This window comes from Miscanthus floridulus, chromosome 13 (assembly GCF_019320115.1).
Source record: "Miscanthus floridulus cultivar M001 chromosome 13, ASM1932011v1, whole genome shotgun sequence".
Classification (NCBI taxonomy): Eukaryota; Viridiplantae; Streptophyta; class Magnoliopsida; order Poales; family Poaceae; genus Miscanthus; species Miscanthus floridulus.
The window spans coordinates 5491979-5512783 of NC_089592.1; the positions used below are offsets into that span (position 1 = coordinate 5491979).

Below are 20805 nucleotides of genomic sequence, written 5' to 3' on the forward strand. Positions count from 1 at the left end.
TCGAATGGGCAGGGCCTACCTAAACCTTGGATCTGGTGGTATTAATATTAACTCCTTGAACGATTCTTGACATTGGAGCATGTACAGATCAGCGAGCAGTAGAGTATAAAGGTACTTCCATTGGCACACTACTACCACATGCCATGCATGTTGTGCATGCTCTCTATTAATTTGTCAAGTTAGCACGACATATAGCTTGTATAGACAGCGAATCGATCGATGTTTACTTGCAGGTGTCCGAACTCCTAAGCTGACCCGGCCCGGTTGATGAATGGCAGGTGATTCAGCTAATTAATTCATTGTGATATGTGAAGAAAATAAAGCCAAATCAACTCTTCCGCTGAGGGTGGAGTAGAGGCCACGACTGGCCAAATCTGGTCCGCTTCAGCTCAGCTCTGCTCTCGATCCCTGGGCTTCCTTTCTTGGCATACGGCCCGTCCACCGACAGCAACCACATAGGCGTCGGTCCTGCCTGGGGCGTGTGCTCAGCTCAGCTCGATAGATAAGGTAGCAGCGACCAAATTTGCTAATAATAGCATTGTAATTAATTTTTGGGATTGTGTGACCATGATCAAATTACAACTGCGTGATGGAATCCGTGTGCTTAATTCTATCTCGGTCTATGCAACAGGGTGTGTGCTCATGCTTAATTACTCGATCTAGCTTCTATTTGTACTCGCAAGTCAGGTTTTCCAAGTCTTCTATGTGTGTGACACTAGAAACAAGAGACGACGAGTGGTTCTCCCTGGGAAGAAGCGGGTTGTCGAAGTTGAAAATCAAGTGGAGGAGGAAGAGTTCAATTATCAATCTAATGAAATCTCTCCTTTCGATACTTCCATCCTCCCTAAGATTTCGGCGAGCGAACTAACACCATACCTAAGAGATGGTCATAAGGAGGATGGCCCCATGGCAAAAAGACGCCGAAAACGGCAAGTACACACAAAATAATGCTAATGTGAGTTTTGAATATGCCCTGTGATTTTTTTAGAACAAGGTGATTTAGCAAACTGCTTAACTTGTTGTTTATTTATGCAGGTGAGCTCCTCAACTGCTTAATTTGCTAGTGCTGAAATTTGAGCAAATGGAATCTGATATATATGATATATATACTTGGTAGAGATAGGAGCTAGCATGTGGATGTATATGTTTAACTCTTGCAGTTGGTTGCTTTCTGGTGTAAAATTCTAGAACTGAGTAATTAATAAATATATTGTGCAAATCCGAGTAACTGAACTCTGAATTCTGAAACTCACCAAGACACTGATGCTAAACTTTCAGATGCATATTCCTGATTAATATCTGTTGTTCCTAATAATTTTCCTTCTTTTATTTGTATGTAAAAAGAAGGGCTCCCTATGTGTGGGATGTGAGATACTACTGAGTCAATCGAATGGACTATGACCAGTCCTGGGTTCATTCAAGGAGTTAGCAGTTTACTTAGGAGCCCAAATATTACTGATCTGCTAGGACATAAAGTCAAAATTAAAGCAAATAAATCCTCCAAAGCTAGACCTCGTCAGGCACCAAAACCAAATGCTGGCAAGTAATCATTTATATCTTCATTTTGACTTGAGGATTTTAGGATAACACCAATTACCTCATGAAATTTTGTATTGCACCCGTTGCAACGCACGTGCATTAATCTAGTACACAGAAAAAGCCTGTCATTTCTAGTCATTTGGTTCCATGGTGATCTCTTATGTAGAGGCATCTACTTAGAGTCAAATCCTGTGATATCTGAAATTCTTTATAGAGGTTGTGCGAAATCCTGTAACCTAATGTTCCTTTGCTGAATTATATTGTTGCAGTGTTTATGTTCACATCTTCAGGCTTTGAGCAGATATGTGGTGTCTTCAGTTAATCTAGCTGCACATCTAGTAGGAGACTGAGAGAGCCTTGCTGCACTCAGGTTTGTTAATTTTTTCATGAATCTACGTCTAGTCAAGGAATGGATGAAGTTCAGTACTATATATGAACTGCTGCCAACTGCACGCAAAGACTAGGTGATTTGCTGATGTTAGGAAACAATTTTAGGAAACAATTTTAGGCCGAGCGTCAGAGGATACAAGCTTTGGAGGCCCAGCAAGAAGGTTTGCTCAAGTTCGTGCAACAACTTGGGCAGCAACAAGGTTGGGAGATCCCAGCACAGCTGCTTGCACCACCACCACATCGTCGAGAGTCTACTCCGGTGAGTATGAGTACCGATGTTTTACTTTCTTTACTCATGCTTAGTGTCAAACCTAGTGATGGCCTTTGTGCCGGATTTGTTGATGTGTCGGCCTTCGTGCCGGATTTGTTGATGTGTCGGCCTTCGTGCCAGAAATGTGGTTGTCGGCCTTCGTGCCGACGTTTTTCTTGCAGGTTTTGGAAACCTCCCCGTGCAGGGGAGGTGCTGCCGAAATTTTCAACTTTTCCTTAAACTCCTTTACATTTTTATCTTGTCACTCACGTGATCTCTTTTCTTTTTTGCAGCATCAATCGGGGGCGGCGTCGAACCATGTCGTAGGGTCGCCGGCATCGCACGTCGGGCCATCCCCACCTGGACACTCGCCGGGATCGCACCCTGGGGCGTCCCAACCCTCACAGTCGCCGTGAGCTGCCTGCGGAGTCATTTTTATGTATTGAACTTGTGAACTTGGAATAGTGTGTACTTTTGAACGTGTGGTTTGTAATATATTGTGGATTTCGGACAAATTTGGTCGTTTGTGATATATAAATGTGGTTTGTGATATATTGTTGTTGATTTGTGGTTTGTGATATATATATGCTTTGTTGTTTACATGGAAAAGGAAAAAACAAAAAAAAAGAATTTTTAGAGGTGGCTTCCCCGAGTGCCTGAGCTGCGGCACTCGGCAAAGAGGGTTTTTTTAAAAAAAAACAAATTTCTTTGCCGAGTGCCTGAGCTGCGGCACTCGGCAAAGATTATTTAAAAAAAAATTCAAAAATCTTCCTCGAGTGTTGCACTCGGGGAAGAAAAAAAAACGGCGTCGGCCTTCGGCCAAGCCGGAGGGTCTTCCCCGATTGTTGCACTCGGGGAAGGCTTTTCCGAGTGCAACTGGGCCTTCCCCGAGTGCAACTGGCACTCGGGGAAGCCACTGGCTGCTGTAGTGTATAGAGGCATGCCGCATGCATCACCCATGTTTTTTTTAGCGAAACGATAACGAACAAATGTTTTTCAAGCTAGGTTGCTATCTGAGTAGAGTAGCTGTACAGTTATCGTGCGCCGGAATTGTTAGGTGCTGCCTGCATATATGACTGCATGTACAGTATCAGTATTGTAACGCGTCGTGGTTTGCGGTCCAGGTTGTACGTATGTTTGTCTGCCTCTGCGAGACCCGCCGGCGGTGCACGTCAGCAGGGACAGCGCCGTCGTTCACGCCATGCATGCATGAGCATCACTCGCGGCACGCTAGCTTAGCTTCGTCACTGTAAGTCTGTAACTCGGTTTTACGAGTAGTTCTATGTTTATCTTTTTTTTTTAAACAAATTTTTTTTACTAATTCTACTTTGCTTGTATACGATGGTGGTTCGTTCTCAAGAACAGTACATTAGTACTGGAGTATATATAGGAACTCACCTTTCGGCCGTCAACATATACAGTAATATGCAAGCTAGCTGTTGTTGGAGTCTTGGAGACGAGACGTTCACCTGAATCCATCTGTATCTTGGCCATAATGGAGTCGTACTCACTCAACTTTAGAAGCACAGTTACTGCAATGGAGTTAGGCTGCTGCCATGTAAACTGTAATGGTGGTTTATTATAAATCGTGCAGAATGGGCACTTCTCTGATCAAATATGTTGGACAAGGCCAATTGCCTAGGAATTATATACACAAAACTGAGCACAAACTTAGGCCGATCTCATGCATCATGCATGCCGGCCCAGTCCACCACGCCGGTGCTTAGGCCAACTGGGCTTGATACTAATTGGGCGGCCCAGCTTTATTTTAGAAACAGAAGCCACGATGGGCTGCCGAGTTCTGTACAGATTGGTTTTAGATTCAACATCGAACCAGGTGCTGGGATGGGCTATTCATCGTTGAGCCGTGTTCTTGAGTTCTTGCTTGTTCGACGATTCTCTGAGTAGAAATTAGCCTTCTAGGTGAGGTCAACCGGGTAGTAACACTCGACATGATGTTAAGGTTGCAGGGTTCGGGTTTTTTTATCTGAAACTAAATCGATGTATCACATCTACACCAAAATTGATAGTTACCTCCTCCACCTAACGGAAGATTTGGCATCCCCATTCTCATCAGTACTCTCTGCCAAAATGTGGTTTGCTTTTGTGTGCCATAAAATTTTGAGCAAGGTGAAACTCCGTCTTTTGAACTAAAATCAAGACCAAAATGTAAGGACCACTGCTACGAAATTGATTTTAGCTAGTAGACAAACCATTTCATTAACGAAGGCGGTCACAAAATGTAGCTGTCTCTTAAAATAGGTGACGATTTTCGGAGGCAATCATTTTATTTTAGGAGACAGTAAAAAATGTTTGCCTCCAAAAATCTATTAACAGAGACGGGCCTCTTAAGAGGTCTGCCACTAAAAATAGGAGCTAATTTTGGAGGCGGGTTCCTTATGTGGTTTGCCTCCGTAAATATACCCGAGGCCTAGCCATGCCCATATCCAAACCTTATATATATACAGAAGTTAGGGTTTCATTCAAACTCTCTCACTTCTCCAATCCTCTCTCGTCCTCTCCCTCACTTCCCGCTGCCCCCCTACTCTCCCTTTCCCCGTGACACCTCTGCCAAAGGTTGCACGCGCGTGCGTGACATTCTCCCCCGATGACGGCGTGCATGGCCTGCTCCACCGACGGCCGCGCCCTCCACCACCTCGTCTAGATCCACCGACGGCGCCCTCCACCACCTCCAAATCCAGCGGCGACGGCGTCCTCCACCACGTCCAAATTCGGCAGCGGAGCCCTCTACCACCTCCACCTCTAGATCCGGTGGCGGCGCCGTGCACAGGGCTAGTCAGAACGGAGAGGGCGGGAGGCAGGCCCCGTCGATGGGTTTAGCGGGCTCATGATGAGTTTTGTTTTTTTAATCTATTTTCGGAGGCGGGCACTTGATCGCCTCTGAAAATACCGATTTACACAGACGTTGTTACGGAGGCGCCCACCTCGAAAAACCTTTTTGATCGTCTATGAAAATCTAGTATATGGTAGTGGACAAGGCCATATTAGCTTTTGGTCCAAACAGACCCATGGTACGAGGCGATGGTGCTCGCGGGGCAACGGTGCCCCTGACATGTGTATGCACCCAGGCCACATAGATCAGGTGCCTAACAAACGTGCTGATAGGCACCATGGTGCACGGGCTCGACGTACTCGACACGCCAGTTAGGCTGGGCTAGGTACACTACGACCATGTTTGATACTGCTCTCCCAGCCGCTCCGCTTATAGGCTCACAACTTCGTCAACCAAACAGGAAGAGGAGGAACGACTCTGCCCGAAATTCACGCTGAGAGGAACCGAAGAATGGAGGAGCCCAAAATTATAGGTTTGCCTGGTTCTGTCCTCTGTGCAGACAGGCCCACCCCAAAATGCCCTTCCCCCACGCCGATGTGAGCATGGGCGGTGCTCGGAGGTGAGACTCGACAACACCAACATCGATGGAGGGAGGTGCGGATGGAGGGGAGGCAGAGGGAGGGTGTGGGAAGTGTCGAGGCAGAGGTACGGTGCGGTGACATGGTCGAAGCGAAGTGAGCGAATAAAAAAGAAGGGAAAGAAAAGAGAACTAGGAGAGGAGGAAAAAATAAAAGAAGAGAGGAATACTCCCTATGTCCCAAAATAAATGTCATGGAATACTCCCTATGTCCCAAAATAAATGTCATTCTCGTATTCTGAGGAGTCAAACACTTTTAACTTTGATTAAATATATATAACAAAACATTAATATTTATAGTACATAATTAGTATCATTAGATAGATCGTTGAATCTATTATCATATATAATAAACTTATTTGAAGATACAAATGTTGGCTAATATTTTCTACAAACTTAGTTAAACTTAAGAAAGTTTGACCGGCACGAATATAGAGCAAGCATCGTGGTTGTTCGTTGGAAGTCAATGTGTGGATCTCCAGTGGCTCGGGCACTAAAAAACACAAGAGGGACAGGGCAATCTATCCTGGTTCGGGCTTCGGAGCTCTACGTCTAGTATACTGTTCTTCGTATTATGGACTACCCAAATTGGGGATTACAATGGAGGAGATTGAGATTTTGGCAGGGGATCGCTCTGTGTTATCCTACGACTCGTTGGTGCTCTTCCTCAGGGAGTAAGAAATCGACCTCCTCTAGCTGAGGTTCTCTGGTGTGTTTCGTCTACTGTGGGATATTCTAAAGATCATTCCCCTTGGTTGGATTTGTCCCCCTTGGTGGGATTTCATCCCCCTTCTATACGAGCCGACCCTCCCCTTATACTACGAGGAGAGGTCAGGTACAAATCAGTTTTGGGTTTTAGTCTATAGTCTACGTACGCGGGTGCAGGAGTGTGCTGCCGCACGTGTGGATAGACCTTGTCTTCATCGCGTAGGGAGGACTCGACAGAGCCGCAACTGCCCCCTGACGTCACTGCCTCCACCTGGCTCTTGACCGTCAGGAGCTGTTTGGTGCAGCACGGCCTCCCCCGGGTGAACCTTCTCAAGGCTTCCTTGGCTACGAAGGAGCCTCTGTCTGGAGGGGCTGACGAGTGGGCCCTAGTGCCCTTCGCCCTTGGAGTTGGTGAAGTCGCTTGTCCTGTTGTGTCATGCCGGTTGCATGACCCTATCGAAGGAGTGGCCGACATAGCCTTGCGCCCGTTGAATGGACAGACGATGTGGAATCTTCGTACCTGTCAGGCCTCAGATGCCTGGCAGGTTGCCCGTGGCTCGAGACGTTGGTTCGTCATCCAAGCGCTAGCTCGGGCCTGCGCTAGGTTGGAGTCAGGCTCGGGCTGCTGTCGCTCGGCAGTCCGGGGCCTTGGCGAGCCCCCGAGTCTCGAGTAGTGGCCATAGGTGTGCTCGTGCTCTGCCTAACTCCTTCTAGAGGGTGCGCGCGAGCATACCCGATGGGTATATCCCCCGAGCCCCCGCGCGATGTATGAGATCGGTCGGGGGGGGGGGGGGGGGTGTCCGTCGGTGGACTTCTCCTCTCCCGGGGACTTAGCATACCCCTATGTTAGACTCTCGCCAGTACCCCCATCGTTGTTTTCTAGGCCCAATTACATAGCTTAGGGGCCTGTAAGGAAAGGTTTACGGCCCATTCAAAGCCCCTAGATGTGCTATTGTAAAATACAAGCCCCACCAGGGGGGTAATGAAAACCTCCCTTCTCACCTTTCCTATAAAAAGAGGAAGAGGGGGAAGGTGGAGAGAGACTAGACCCATCACTCGCTTGGCTCTCCTCTCTTTTCTCTCCTTCGTTCTCTCATGTTTGTTGGTAAAACTAACACTTTATAAATTGGACTAAGGGAGTACTTTCTAATGGAACAAAATCATTCACTGGATATACTAAAACAATGTGAAACAAACTTGTCTCCAACCCCAATCCCAATGGATGCACAAAGCCATAGAGTACCTATGTTCAGTTTTTTTCTACCGAGGAGACACAATCTCAGAATAGAAAACAAGTTGCACATAATAAATACTGTATGTGGTTCCATATCTCAAAAGAAAGAACAAATCACATATACAACTCACACCAACCAGTTACTATACTACTCTGCAGACTGATTCGAGAAACTAGTATCCATATACTACTATGACTTACTACTACTGATCACGACTCTCGCCAATCACGATTCTGGCCATCCTGATCACCCCCACTACCGTATACTACTAGAAGAATTACATACTAGTACTCCTCCTATTGACGACGGGAAACAACACGAAAATGGAACACAACACAACATCCAATCCCAAGCCAATTGGGGCTTGCTTCTCGCCGACATCGGCCTCATCGCCGTCGCCGTCGTCGTCACCGCCGTCTGGCTCATCGACGTTGGGGATCTCCACCACTAGACGCTTCAGATCCAGCAGCTTCTCCTTCACGACGTCCATGTTGTCAAGCAGCCACTGCATGTCTTTGGTCCCGTGGTGGAGGTGGCGGGCGTGGCGGTGGAAAAATTTTAATTCTCGGGCGGCAACGACGAAGGAGTCGCCAACCCCGTCAATTGCGCCCCATCATGCGGAGCAACCACCCATAGCGGTTGAGGAGGCACCCGTCGATGGCGCTAGTTGGGACCTCCTTCAGCACGGGCACCACGACCACCAGGACGATGTCCAGCTCGCAGCTGACGTGCGCTAGATGCCTTAGCTTCTGGTCACGGTCGAAGGTCCACTCGAAGGCCTGTGTCGTAGTCGTCAGGAGCTGCAACAGCGCCGGGGCCTGGCCATCCTCCCCGAACTGCATGAACACGGCGATGGGAAGTGCGTCGTGGCTGTCCGTCAGGAGCGCCGCCTCAGCGACCCCGCAGATCCCGACCCTCCCATTGGCTGCCATCTCTCGCCGACCGTCGGCTCCTCAATGCTCTCACTCTCTCTCTCTCCCTCTCTCCGGTGATGTGGATCTCAATTCTGATCTGGTGGGACCAGATGGCGGTTACGGGATGTGACTTGTGACTACGACGTGGGTCCCATTTTATAGGAGAGGGAGGGGAGGTCAGGAGAGGAGCGGATGGATGGATGCCAGCGCACCGATCCGTGTGCTCCACCCTGATTGGTCGGTCCCAGCCATTGACACTTCGATAGTTTCGAGTTCTATTCACGTCTGATTCGAAACCTGCAACTAGTGCTGATTTCACTTTTTTTTATCTCTTTGCATAGATTTTTGTTGCATCTCATATTTTATGTAAACATAAGACTTTTTATCATCTATCCATTTTTTTTGTTGAAACTATTTGGACACATTTGGATGCTTCTTTTTCAAATAGGAGCACGGGAGAATGGGAATGGCTGGGAGCACCGGATATGTACTCAGTTGAGGTGAGCCTGAACAATTGTGATAGTAGTGTCAATTTGCAAACTTTTGCTCACAGCCCCAAGTCTGGAACACACTACACGGTTATACATGGACATGCCGTTGACGCAAAGATTGGTCCTCACACCCAAAGTGTTAGAACACACCGATCGCAAACGGATCGAGAAAGACGAACTAGAGGAGGAGGTGGAGGAGGAGGTTGTCACTCCTTCGATCACCAAGTGGAGGAGCGTAACACCAGGGGAGACGACGGGGGATATGCCTGTGCCATTGAGGCGCCAGGCACTGTCCTATCCGACTGCTAGGGATCGGCAGAGGGTGCTGTCTCCATGGCCAGTTGGGGGAGCAGAGTGCACCAGATTTCTCCAGTCCGATCACCATATCTATCTGGTGCGGCAGTGGCCCTGCCAAGTGTAACACCCCTGGTGTTACGAGCTTGTTTAGCACCACGATTTAGGTCTAAGAAAAAAAATTCCATAACGAGTTTTTTGGATTTTTGATTTAAAACATACTTGATGTGATGAGTAAATCCTGTATGACTTAGTTTTATGGACTCAAATAAACGTCCAAGTAGATTACTCAGTGCGTAAAGATATTTAGAAATATCTGACAATAATTCGGGCAAATAAATAGCGAACGGTTTGTTCTATTAGATTAAGCATGAAAATCAACTTTTATAAATAAAATAAAATCCATTAATAAATAGAACGATATATATTAACGGTTCATTTCTCCTCGCACCGACGCCCCTCCCCGTCTTCCCTGTAGCGCCGCCTTGGTCCACGCTGGACCACGCCCCTCGGCGCTGCTCCTCCCGTGCGCCCACGCCGCAGTCGCCGCTGCTCCGTCCCTGTTGCTGATGCCGCCGTAAGGCTCGCGCAGGGCCTAGCTGGGGTTGCGCCGGGTTTGCCCAGTGCCATGGAGCCCGCCCTCGCCTACCGTCACCTGCTGCCTGGCGCCGACGATGCAGCCGCCGCCGTTGTCCTGCGGCCGTCCGTGTGCGCGTGTGGCGGGTGCTCCTCGGGTCCCGCCCAGCCACGCTGTTTCCGTCCTCGGGTGCGGCTGGAGCCGCTGGCACTTCCCCGTGCCGCCTCGCTTCACCTCCGCCGCCGGCGAGCCGCCGATTGGGCCGGCGGATTGCTTCCCTGTCCGTGCTCTGTTTTGGAGGATAAGGTGAGGACGTAAATATGTAAATACGAGATTTTCCGAGGGTCTAGATGTAAAGACTGTGACTCGAATGAATTGTAGAAACGGTAGCATACTAAATAGATAGAAACTTGGGGACATTTTTGCAAAACCGTCAGTGCATCCTGGGCTTGCCCAGTTGGGCTAACTGGTTGGGCCACGCTCGCTGTCCGATTGGGCCACCGACCTCCTCTGTGGGCCGCGTGCGCCGTGCGCCCTGTCTGGGTCGGCCATGTGCCGCTGGGCCGCGCCTGGTCGGTAGGCCACGCGCACGCCTGTGGGTCGTCGGCGTCGCCTGCCATCGCCTGGGCCGCGCGTGCGCCTTCGGCCAAGCCGGTTCGCCGGTCGTGGGCCACGCTACTCCTTTCATTTTTCCAAGGAATTAGAGAAGATTTCGTAATATAAATTCTGAGCTGATTTTGTTATTTAAATATAAAATCATTTAGGAGTCCATAGATTATGAAATCAGTTTTGTTAGTTTCTTAAAATCATGATCTACCTGTTAGTATATTTTGTTCACATAGTTTGATAATATTCTTGGAAGCTATATAATTAATTTAAGGTACTTAATATTGTAAAAAGGTGAACTTATAGGAGTTTCTGGGATAAATCGGTGATAGTGTTGACTCTAAAAATTTTATAGTAAATTACTAATGTTATTAGTTGTTCATTGTAATTTTTGTAGCTCCAAAATAATTAGTTTGCTAAAGATAATGATGCCCTATTTTGAATAACGATTAAATCGATAGAATGAAATAAAGAAACTACCTGGGTTTGTATAACTGAAATACTATTTGGAAAATAACGCCTTATTCGACAACCTGGATATGTAGCCTAAGTACGGTCGTTGTTAGGACTAGCTCGTTAACTTGAGAGACGTAAATCGTATTTTACGAGTCCCGATTGAAGTCGATTAATTATATCTTTGCATTACATCGCATTGCATATCATAATAGGGACGTCGATGGATCACGGAGTCATCGGGAGTTGCTGGAGAAATTGTCCTTTTGGAGATCGGTCGCCATGATGGAATGCTAACTTCTGATTAAATCTTACCCAGGCAAGCCCCGGTGCATAACCCCTACTTTTCTGTACTTTAAATTATATTTGTGCATTAAGTTTTAAGGAGTTGAATGGAACCCACTTGTATATATATATCTTTATCCTATGAGTCTTACTAGTATGACAGGATCGTGTAGATTGCTATGCTACAGGACTCCGGTAGAAGTTGAGTGATTATCTATCACTCGCGAGAGATAGGAAATATATTACTGTATTATTATCATCTGGAAAATATAAATGGTGGAAAGGAAAAATAGTGACCGGATAGGGATATGATTTGGGTATTGGTGGGTGTAAGAGGTTGTGTCGCCGGGCCATGGGGCATAGCTTGGTTATACTGCTTTCCCTGTTCGTGTCGGTTAAGGATCAGCCATTACATAAGACTCTAGGCAAGTCACAGACTTATTATCCCGAGCACATACTTGGGATGTGCGCTTGGAAGACTTGTTGCTCTCTTGTCGTGGATCCGGCTCTTTTCGGACCGACTGTCAGGGTGGTTTTTGGGTTAGGAGGTCCTTGCACCGCACTGAGTCCGGGACTCAGGAGCGGGGGCTTGGAGTCCCAGTTTGGACGGAGACCTGGACACCCAAGATAGGAGGGTGATGGGTTGGTCCTGCTTGTGCCTTGGGTACAAGTGGGACGTGTGTTTTCGGGATACCCAGCTGGGGGCATTGATTCACGAATCACCGAGAAATCCGGTATGTCTTGTCGAAGGCCTAGCACTTTAGTAAGAACTGAAAGATGAAAGATGGAATGAAAAAAGGAAATCTAATTGCTTACCACATGCTTGAAAGTAGCACATGTGCTTACATAGAATGGTTAGTTAATGAACTAATGCACTGCTAATAAAAATCGAATATAAGGACGCACTTTTAGTAATGCTCCTATAGATACAACAAACCCACAAGCCAGATAGCCTTGCATATCTTTGGAGTCTTTTCTTTCCTCCTGTTGGGTAAGTCTTGTTGAGTATAATTGAGTACTCAGGGTTTTATTTCCCCCTGTTGCAGGTGACATGTGGATGCTAGAGCTGACTCTTGTGTGTGGATTCCTCCTAGTAGACTCAGAGAGGATTTCCTTTACGCTGTGATCGTAGTTTTTTTTTATAACTCTTACTAAATATTTTTATAAATGAAAGTTTTATAATCTGTTGTCATAGTTTACATATCAATGATTCATCATGTCATGATTAGCTAATTATTTCCGCTGTAATTCTAATCACATGTTTATATTCCGCTGTTCAATTAAATTATTCATACTTATGATAATATGATTACATTCCGTTGTTATAATAATAAATATTATACTCTGATGTTGTATTAAAAGTGATGTAAGAAATTGTTAAGAATGATGTAAGCTTTATTCTCTAATTTGTGATCCTGATGGAAAAATGTGGATTTTCGGGTTCTCCCTTGGGGTGTGCCCGACAGGACCGTGTAATTTGGTGTTCTCCCTTAAGTGCTTAGTGTCTAATGAAAGATGAGCACTCCTAGGAGGCATTAGATTAGGCGGTTCTGCCACACCAAGGCAGCCCAGTCTCCCAACAGTCATTGGAGTTGGGGCTATATTAGGGGCGGCGCCAGGGGTATGCCCCTGTATAGGCATACCCAAGATTTTGAGAGAAAAATTAATATGTATACATAACTTTATATGTGTCTTGGTATGTTTACATCATATTGTGCAAATATGGCTCATAGGCTCAATCCAATAGCCGTTTCTGGCAGCCCACAAAGGAACCAAGCCCAGAAAACATTTGCGTCGCTCGCTTCACCCCCTGCTGGCATGCTCGGTTGCTTCCGTCGCTCACGTCGCCTCCTGCTTTGCTTCCTCGGCTCTGCGCGACCGCGCCGCGACCTCCCGGCTCCCCCTCCCTGACTCTAGTGACCGACGTGGCGGCACCACCAGGCAGGGGCAGCGCCTTGCCACGACGCCACCTCCCCCACTCTAGCCAGGCCGACTCGCCCGTTCCCCTCCCCCTCTTTGGCTCGGCGTCGGCGGCTTGCCCCCTATAGCCCTGCCCCCGTGAAGGAGCCAGCCACCGACGGCCATGGGCGGCACCCCTTCTGCAGCAGCAGCACCCTCCGACCAGGTTAGCTGCCGACGCCCTCCCCCTCCCCCTCGGCGGCTTCAAGCAAGGTGAGAAGTCCAGAGCAGATCCAGAACACCCTAGATCCACTCCTCAGTGATTCAGTGAACTATTGAAATTTTCTTTCTCTAATCTTTGATTGTATTCTTAATTCTTGTAATGTATATGAGGAAGAAGGGTGTTGGCATATTTGCATTGTGGGATAAAGCTGCAAAGGAAAAAAACAGCCTCCACATCCACACCAAATGCTAATTCTGTTGAGATTGAGAGTAATGAGAGAAATATGCTGTTAGCACTTGTGCCAGCTTAGAATGATGGTGAAGCTTCCCAACTTGTGCAAGCTCAGAATGATGATGAAGCAAATGGTGCAATGAACTATCATTGCTTCCATGTTGATATGTTTATGAGCATCATTGATAGGCAACTTGGAGAACTGAATGACATATTTGATGAGGTAAACACAGAACTACTTTCTTGCATGGCCGCATTTAGTCCACTTGATTCATTTGCTGCTTATGATCAAGCCAAGTTGGTTACACTTGCTACAAAGTTTTAACCTAAGGATTTCACAACTGAGGAATTAGGGAAACTTCCATGGCAGCTTACTATGTACATTTCTCATGTTCGTAGAGTTGAAAGGTTTAAAAATTTGAACAACCTATGTGAGCTTTCAGTTAAGCTTGTGGACACACAAAAAGATGAACAATATTATGTTCTTTACAAGCTTCTTAAGTTGGTGCTAATTCTTCCCGTAACCACTGCTAGTGTTGAAAGAGTGTTTTCCACGATGAATTATGTGAAGAACAAGCAAAGGAACAAAATGGGTGATGAATATTTAAACAATTGCCTGGTTACATTTGTTGAGAGGGAATTCTTTAGTTAAGTGAAAGATGAGGATATCATCTATCTTTTCCAACAAAGGGATCATAGAGTTATATTGTAGTAGCCTTTACTGTTTTGTAATATATCTTAATTATTTATGTTTAGAACTTGTACTTTGGTTATTATTATGGATTTGTTATGGCCATTATAACTTATTGTCCATTATATTACATATTTGCTTCGAAATTTTTTATACGTGGCTGTCGACAAAAGATGCTCGGCGGTCCACCGAGGGGTATCCCACAATGCTAGATTTGTCGTAGAGGTGAGCGAGATGGTAATACAAGCACCAAGACACAAGATTTAGACAGGTTCGGGCCGTCTGATCGACGTAATACCCTACGTCCTGTGTCTTTGGTGTATTGTATTGAGTATGAGATGTATGGATCGTGTCCACTAGGGGACCCCTGCCTCTCCTTACATACTCTGGAGGGGTAGGGTTACAAGGAAAGTATCATATTTGGTACTATACAATATCTTGTGGTGCACGTCGAGCAGCGCCATGCACGCCTTGATCTTGTGGGCCGGACCACCTCTGATGGTGCGACCCATGTCTTGTCTTGTGGATACCGGGGGCCATACCCCCACAGCTAGTCCCCGAGCCTGACAGTAGGTGACGTAGTCACATGGTGCCAAGGTCAGAAAGTAGAAGACCAGCCGAGCAGGCAGCCAGTCCCCGAGCGTAGCCTCGAGATGAGAAAAGCGCACATTCACCGCAAGGTGAAGTGTGCCCACTTAGTCCCCGAGCCTACTGGAAGATGAAGAATGAATCTTGTAGCAGGGTCAAAGAAAAAGAAGTTTGAAAGCTTGCCGACGTCATCCGACATGTGCGTATCAAGACCCCAGACGTGCTGCCCAAGATCAGCACCCTGACCCGAATAGCATGGAGCAGCTTGATAGCACACCGACGAGACGTAGAAAGATCCGAGGAGCGAGGAGTGCCTGCCGTCACTGGCAATGTCCAAGCGCTGAGGAGCGAGGAGTCCCCGGCATCACTGGCGATGTCCGAGCACCGAGGAGCGAGGAGTCCCCGGTGTTGCTAGCGATGTCCGAGCACCGAAGGGCGAGGAGTCCCCGACGTCGCTGGTGATGTCCGAGCACCGAAGAGCGAGGAGTCCCCGGCGTCGCTAGTGATGTCCGAGCACCGAAGAGCGAGGAGTCCCCGGTGTCGCTGGCAATGTCCGGGCACCGAGGAGCGAGGAGTCCCCGGTGTCGCTGGCGATGTCCGAGCACCGAGGAGCAAGGAGTCCCCGGCGTCGCTAGCGATGTCCAAGCACCGAGGAGCGAGGAGTCCCCGACATCGCTGGCGATGTCTGAGCACCGAGGAGCAAGGAGTCTCCGGTGTCGCTGGCGATGTCCGAGCATCGAGGAGCAAGGAGACTCCGGCGTCGCTGGCGATGTCTGAGCACCAAAGAGCGAGGAGTCTCCGGTGTTGTTGGCGACATCCGCAAGGTGAAGTGTGCCCACTTAGTCTTCGAGCACAAAGAATCCGAGCCTCGAGGAGTAACCAACGTAGCTAGCGATGTCTGAGCACCGAGGAGTCCCTGGCGTATCTAGCGATGTCCGAGCACTAAGGAGTCCCCGGCATAGCTAGCGACGTTCGAGCACCGAGGAGTCCCCGGCGTAGCTAGCGATGTCCGAGCACCAAGGAGTCCCCGGTGTAGCTGGCGATGTCTGAGCACCGAGGAGTCCCCGGCGTAGCTGGCGATGTCTGAGCACCGAGGAGCGGGGTGAAGTGTGCCTACTTAGTCCCCGAGCATGAAGAATCCAAGCACCGAGGAGCCCCTGGTGTAGCTGGCGATGAAGCACGAGCGACGAACGGTCTGGTCAACTGGTCGGCGGTGAAGTGAGCATTGAGCAGAAGCGACCGGCGAACAGTCCGATCACTGGTCGGCGACGAAGTCCATGAACCTAGCGGTCCGACCAGTTGACTGGTGGAGAAGTCCGAGCACCAGGTGATCCGATCACCTAGACGATGATCCCGCAATACAAATATATAGAAAGGGTAGTACAGGATGTAAAAATATATGAACTCCGAAGAAAAATCAGCAATGATGATGAAATAGCATATGTAGCTCGATGATTAGTTGGAGCGAAGATGTATTTATATTTAATATAAACCGCCCGACCAGTTAGTATGTAGCCGAGTCTCCAGCCCTAGCTAGCTCATAGTCCAAAACATCGAGCGTGAGGCCCGTGCACGTGTAGGAGGAACAGGCGTCACCAAGGAGCCGCTGCCGACCACCCATAATGCAGAGGGCAGACGCTCGTGCACGTGTAGGGAGGAGCTAGAGACAGGGCCATCTCTAGAGGCGTCCGAGCATCAACGCGACTGTTCGGGGGTTCGGGAAATCGTTTGGAGAGCAAACATAGAGAAAACAGCTCGAAGAAACATTATGGCGATATACGAAGATTGGAGAATACTTAGGAGAATATTAAAGCGTGACTTAGCTTTAGACAGAACGTTTGGTCGGCGGCATATGGTGTTATCTGGTCGGCGTTGATGGCGAGCACCTGGCGGGCGGTGAGTTGTTGGTGAAGATGACCTTGGAGGTGGTTTAGATAGGTTCGACCATCAGTATGACGTAATACCTACATCCTATGTTCTGATGTATTGCATTGAGATGTCGAGTAGGGGACCCCTGCCTCTCCTTATATACTCTGGAGGGGTAGGGTTACAAGGAAAGTATCCTATTTGATACTATACAATAGCTTACGGTGCACGCCGAGCAGTGCCGTGCACGCCTTGATCTTGTGGGCTGGACCACCTCTAATGGTGCGGCCCATGTCTTGTCTTGTAGATACCGGTGGCCATACCCCCACAGCTAGTCCCCGAGCCTGACAGTAGGTGACGTAGTCACGTGGTGCCAGGGTCAGAAAGTAGAAGACCAGCCGAGCAGGCAGCCAGTTCCCGGGCATAGCCTCGAGATGAGAAAAGCGCACATTCACCGCAAGGTGAAGTGTGCCCACTTAGTCCCCGAGCCTACTAGAAGATGAAGAATGAATCTTATAGCAGGGTCAAAGAAAAAGAAGTCTGAAAGCTTTGCCGACATCATTCGACCACCAAGGGAGCACCGAGGAGTCCCCGACGTCGCTGGCGATGTCCGAACAGCGAAGAGCGAGGAGTCCCTGGCGTCACTAGCGATGTCCGAGCACCGAGGAGTCCTCGGCGTCGCTGGCGATGTCCGAGCAGCGAGGAGCGAGGAGTCCCCAGCGTCATTGGTGATATTCGAGCATCGAGGAGCGAGGAGTCCCCGGCGTAGCTGGCGATGTCCGAGCATCGAGGAGCGAGGAGTCCCCGGCGTTGCTGGCGATGTCCGAGCACCGAGGAGTCCCCCGCGTCGCTGGCGATGTCCGAGCACCGAGGAGCGAGGAGTCCCCGGCGTCGCTTGCGATGTCCGAGCACCGAGGAGTCCCCGGCGTCGCTGGCGATTTCCAAGCACCGAGGAGCGAGGTGTTCCCGGCGTCACTGGTGATGTCCGAGCACCGAAGAGCGAGGAGTCCCTGGCGTCGCTAGCGATGTCCGAGCATCGAAGAGCGAGGAGTCCCCGACGTCGCTGGCGATGTCCGAGCATTGAGGAGTCCCTGGCGTTGCTGGCGATGTCCGAGCACCAAGGAGCGAGGTGTTCCCGGCATCGCTAGCGATGTCCGAGCACCGAAGAGCGAGGAGTCCCTGGCGTCGCTGGTGAGGTCCAAGCACCGGGGAGTCCCCGGCGTAGCTGGCGATGTCCAAGCACCGAAGAGCGAGGTGAAGTGTGCCCACTTAGTCCTCGAGCATGAAGAATCCGAGGGGCGAGGAGTAACCGACGTAGCTGGCGATAAAGCACGAGTGACGAACAGTCTGGTCAACTGGTCAGCGGCGAAGTGAGCATTAAGTAGAAGCGACCGACAAACTATCTGATCAACTGGTCGGCGACGAAGTTGATGAATCTAGCGGTCCGACCAGTTGATCGGTGGAGAAGTCCGAGCACCGGGTGATCCGATCAACTGGACGATGATCCTGCAATACAAATATGTAGAACAGGTAGTACACGATGTAAAAATATATGAACTCCGGAGAAAAATCAGCAATGGCGATGAAATAACGTATGCGGCTCGGCGATCAGTTGGTGTGAAGATGTATTTATTTTTAATATAAAGCATCCGACCAGTTAGTGTGTAGCTGAGTCTCCAGCCCTAGCTAGCTCATAGTCCATAATGTTGAGCGCGGAGCCCGTGCACGTGTAGGAGGAACAGGCGTGACCAAGGAACCGCTGTCGACCGCCCATAACGCAGAGCGCGGAGCCCGTAGCACGTGTAGGGAGGAGCCGGAGACAGGGCCGTCTCTGGAGGCGTCCGAGCATCAACATGACCGTTCGAGGGTTCGAAAAATCATTTGGAGAGCAAATATGGAGACAACAGCTCGGAGAAACATTACGGTGATATATGAAGACTGGAGAATATTTAGAAGAATATTAAAACGTGACTTACCTTTAGACAAAAGGTCTGGTCGGCGATGTATGGCATTATCTGGTCGGCGTTGACGGCGAGCACCTGACGGGCGGTGAGTTGTTGGTGAAGACGACCTCGGAGGTGGTTCCGAGATCGGATCTGCTGTCGCGGGGGCTGGTGTAGCCAGCGATGAATCGTCGTCGTGGACCGACATGGATCTCCACGAGTTTGATGATGAGAACGCGCCGTTGATTTGAGGTCCATCTGGCTCGCCATGGGATCAAGCGCACACCCCTACCTGGCGCGCCAACTGTCGATAAAAGATGCTCGGCAGTCCACCGAGGGGTATCCCACGATGGTAGATTTATCGGTGGGGGTGCGCGTAATCAGGAACCGGATGGTGACACAAGCACCAAGACATAAGATTTAGACAGGTTCGGACCGTCTGATCGACGTAATACCCTACGTCATGTATCTTTGGTGTATTGTATTGAGTATGAGATGTATGGATCGTGTCTATTAGGAGACCACTGCCTCTCCTTATATACTCTGGAGGGGTAGTGTTACAAGGAAAACAGGCTATTTGGTACTATACAATATCTTGCGGTGCATGCCGAGCAGCGCCGTGCACGCCTTGATCTTGTGGGCTGAGCCACCTCTGATGGTGCGGTCCATGTCTTGTCTTGTGTATACCGGGGGCCATACCCCTGCCGCAAATGGCATACCCAGCCGCAAATTTCTGGCTCCGCCATTGGCTATATATGCCCCCATACTTGACCATTGAAAGATGTTGGAGCTCATGAAAGTTGTGCTTGAGTTGAGGCTCAACTCGATCTATCCACCATATGCCACCGTAAGTTTGAAACAGACACCAGATTCACCCTCTCTTGTGTCCTCACGGACCTTTCATATGTTCATTTTCGGCTGAAGAACGACTGATCCGTTGGTAGCCGATTCGTGCACCGTTTTTTGGTCGCCTGATGGTTTGACCTGGCCCGCATGCGGTAGCAATGGTACGAAGATACTCTATCTGTCCCTTTTTATCTATCCTTCTTACTTGGTGAGATGTCAACCATACTTAACTTTAATTAAATATATAAAAAGAAATATTAGTATTTATAGTACATAATTAGTATCATTAAATAGATCGTTGAATCTATTTTTATAATAAATTTATTTAGAGATATAAATATTGCCAATATTTTCTACAATATTAGTGAAACTTTAGAAACTTTGATTGACACGGATCCCACGGTGACACTTAAATAGGTACCGAGTATGTAGCCTCAAATATTCTGTTCGACTTACCCTATATTCGGCTTGTTTTTTTAGCCAGAACAGTGTTTTTCTCTCACAACAATTCAGCCAGAACAACGTTTTTCAGCCAGTTTCAGCCAAGATTTAGCAAGCCAAACGGGGCCTAGCCAATTGGAAGCTGCCACCTCAGTGATAGAAAACGCGCGCAGTTGGCCAAGCCAATTCGAGGTCTCCGATTTGGAGGACGTACTCTCTGCCAAAACTTGGTTTGCTTTTGTACTAGTGTTGCCAGCATAAATTTTTTGAGCAAAGTGAAACTCAGTCTTTTGAACTAAACAAAGACCAAAATTTAAGGACAAGACCAAATTTCAGATTGGTTTTTGGTGGCATAGAACCAACCAACCAAATAGGCCCATGGTACGGGGCGACGGTGCTCGTGACACGTCTATGCACCCGCTGATAGGCACCATGGTGCGTGGGCCGAATGCACTCGTTCGGTACTCTTCTCCCAGCTGCTCCGCCTATAGCTTCACAACTTTGTCAGCCAAATGGGAAGAGGACGAACAACTCTGCCCAAAATTCACGCCACGACGAACCAAAGAATGGAGGAGCCCAAAATTATAGCTCTGCCCGGCTCTGTCCTCCGTCCAAGTGGGCCTGCTCGAAAATTCCCCTCCTTCGTGGTGACATGGGCATGGGCAGTGCTTGGAGGTGAGGTTCGACGCCGCTGACGTCGCAGGGAGGGCGCAGGCGGTGCCGAGGCAGAGGCACGGTCGAGGCGGAGCGAGCGGATACAAGAGGAAGTGGGTAAGAAAGAGAGAGGGAAAGAAAAGTGCTCTTAGTTTCCAACTCTTGGGGTCGGATGCGCTTGCCTATTAGTTGCGGCTCGCCAAATGAGCTCTTAGTTTGTACTAATCTGCTAAGGGCACGTACAACGGGT

General features: G+C 48.7%; 1 long non-coding RNA gene across 1 annotated transcript; it reads left to right on the forward strand.

Annotated features, from left to right (window-relative positions):
- Positions 1–2157: 2157 nt before the first annotated feature.
- Positions 2158–2731, forward strand: LOC136499219 (uncharacterized). The gene is made up of 2 exons (XR_010769941.1): positions 2158–2188; positions 2473–2731. It is a non-coding gene; the product is annotated as an uncharacterized lncRNA (long non-coding RNA).
- Positions 2732–20805: the final 18074 nt, after the last annotated feature.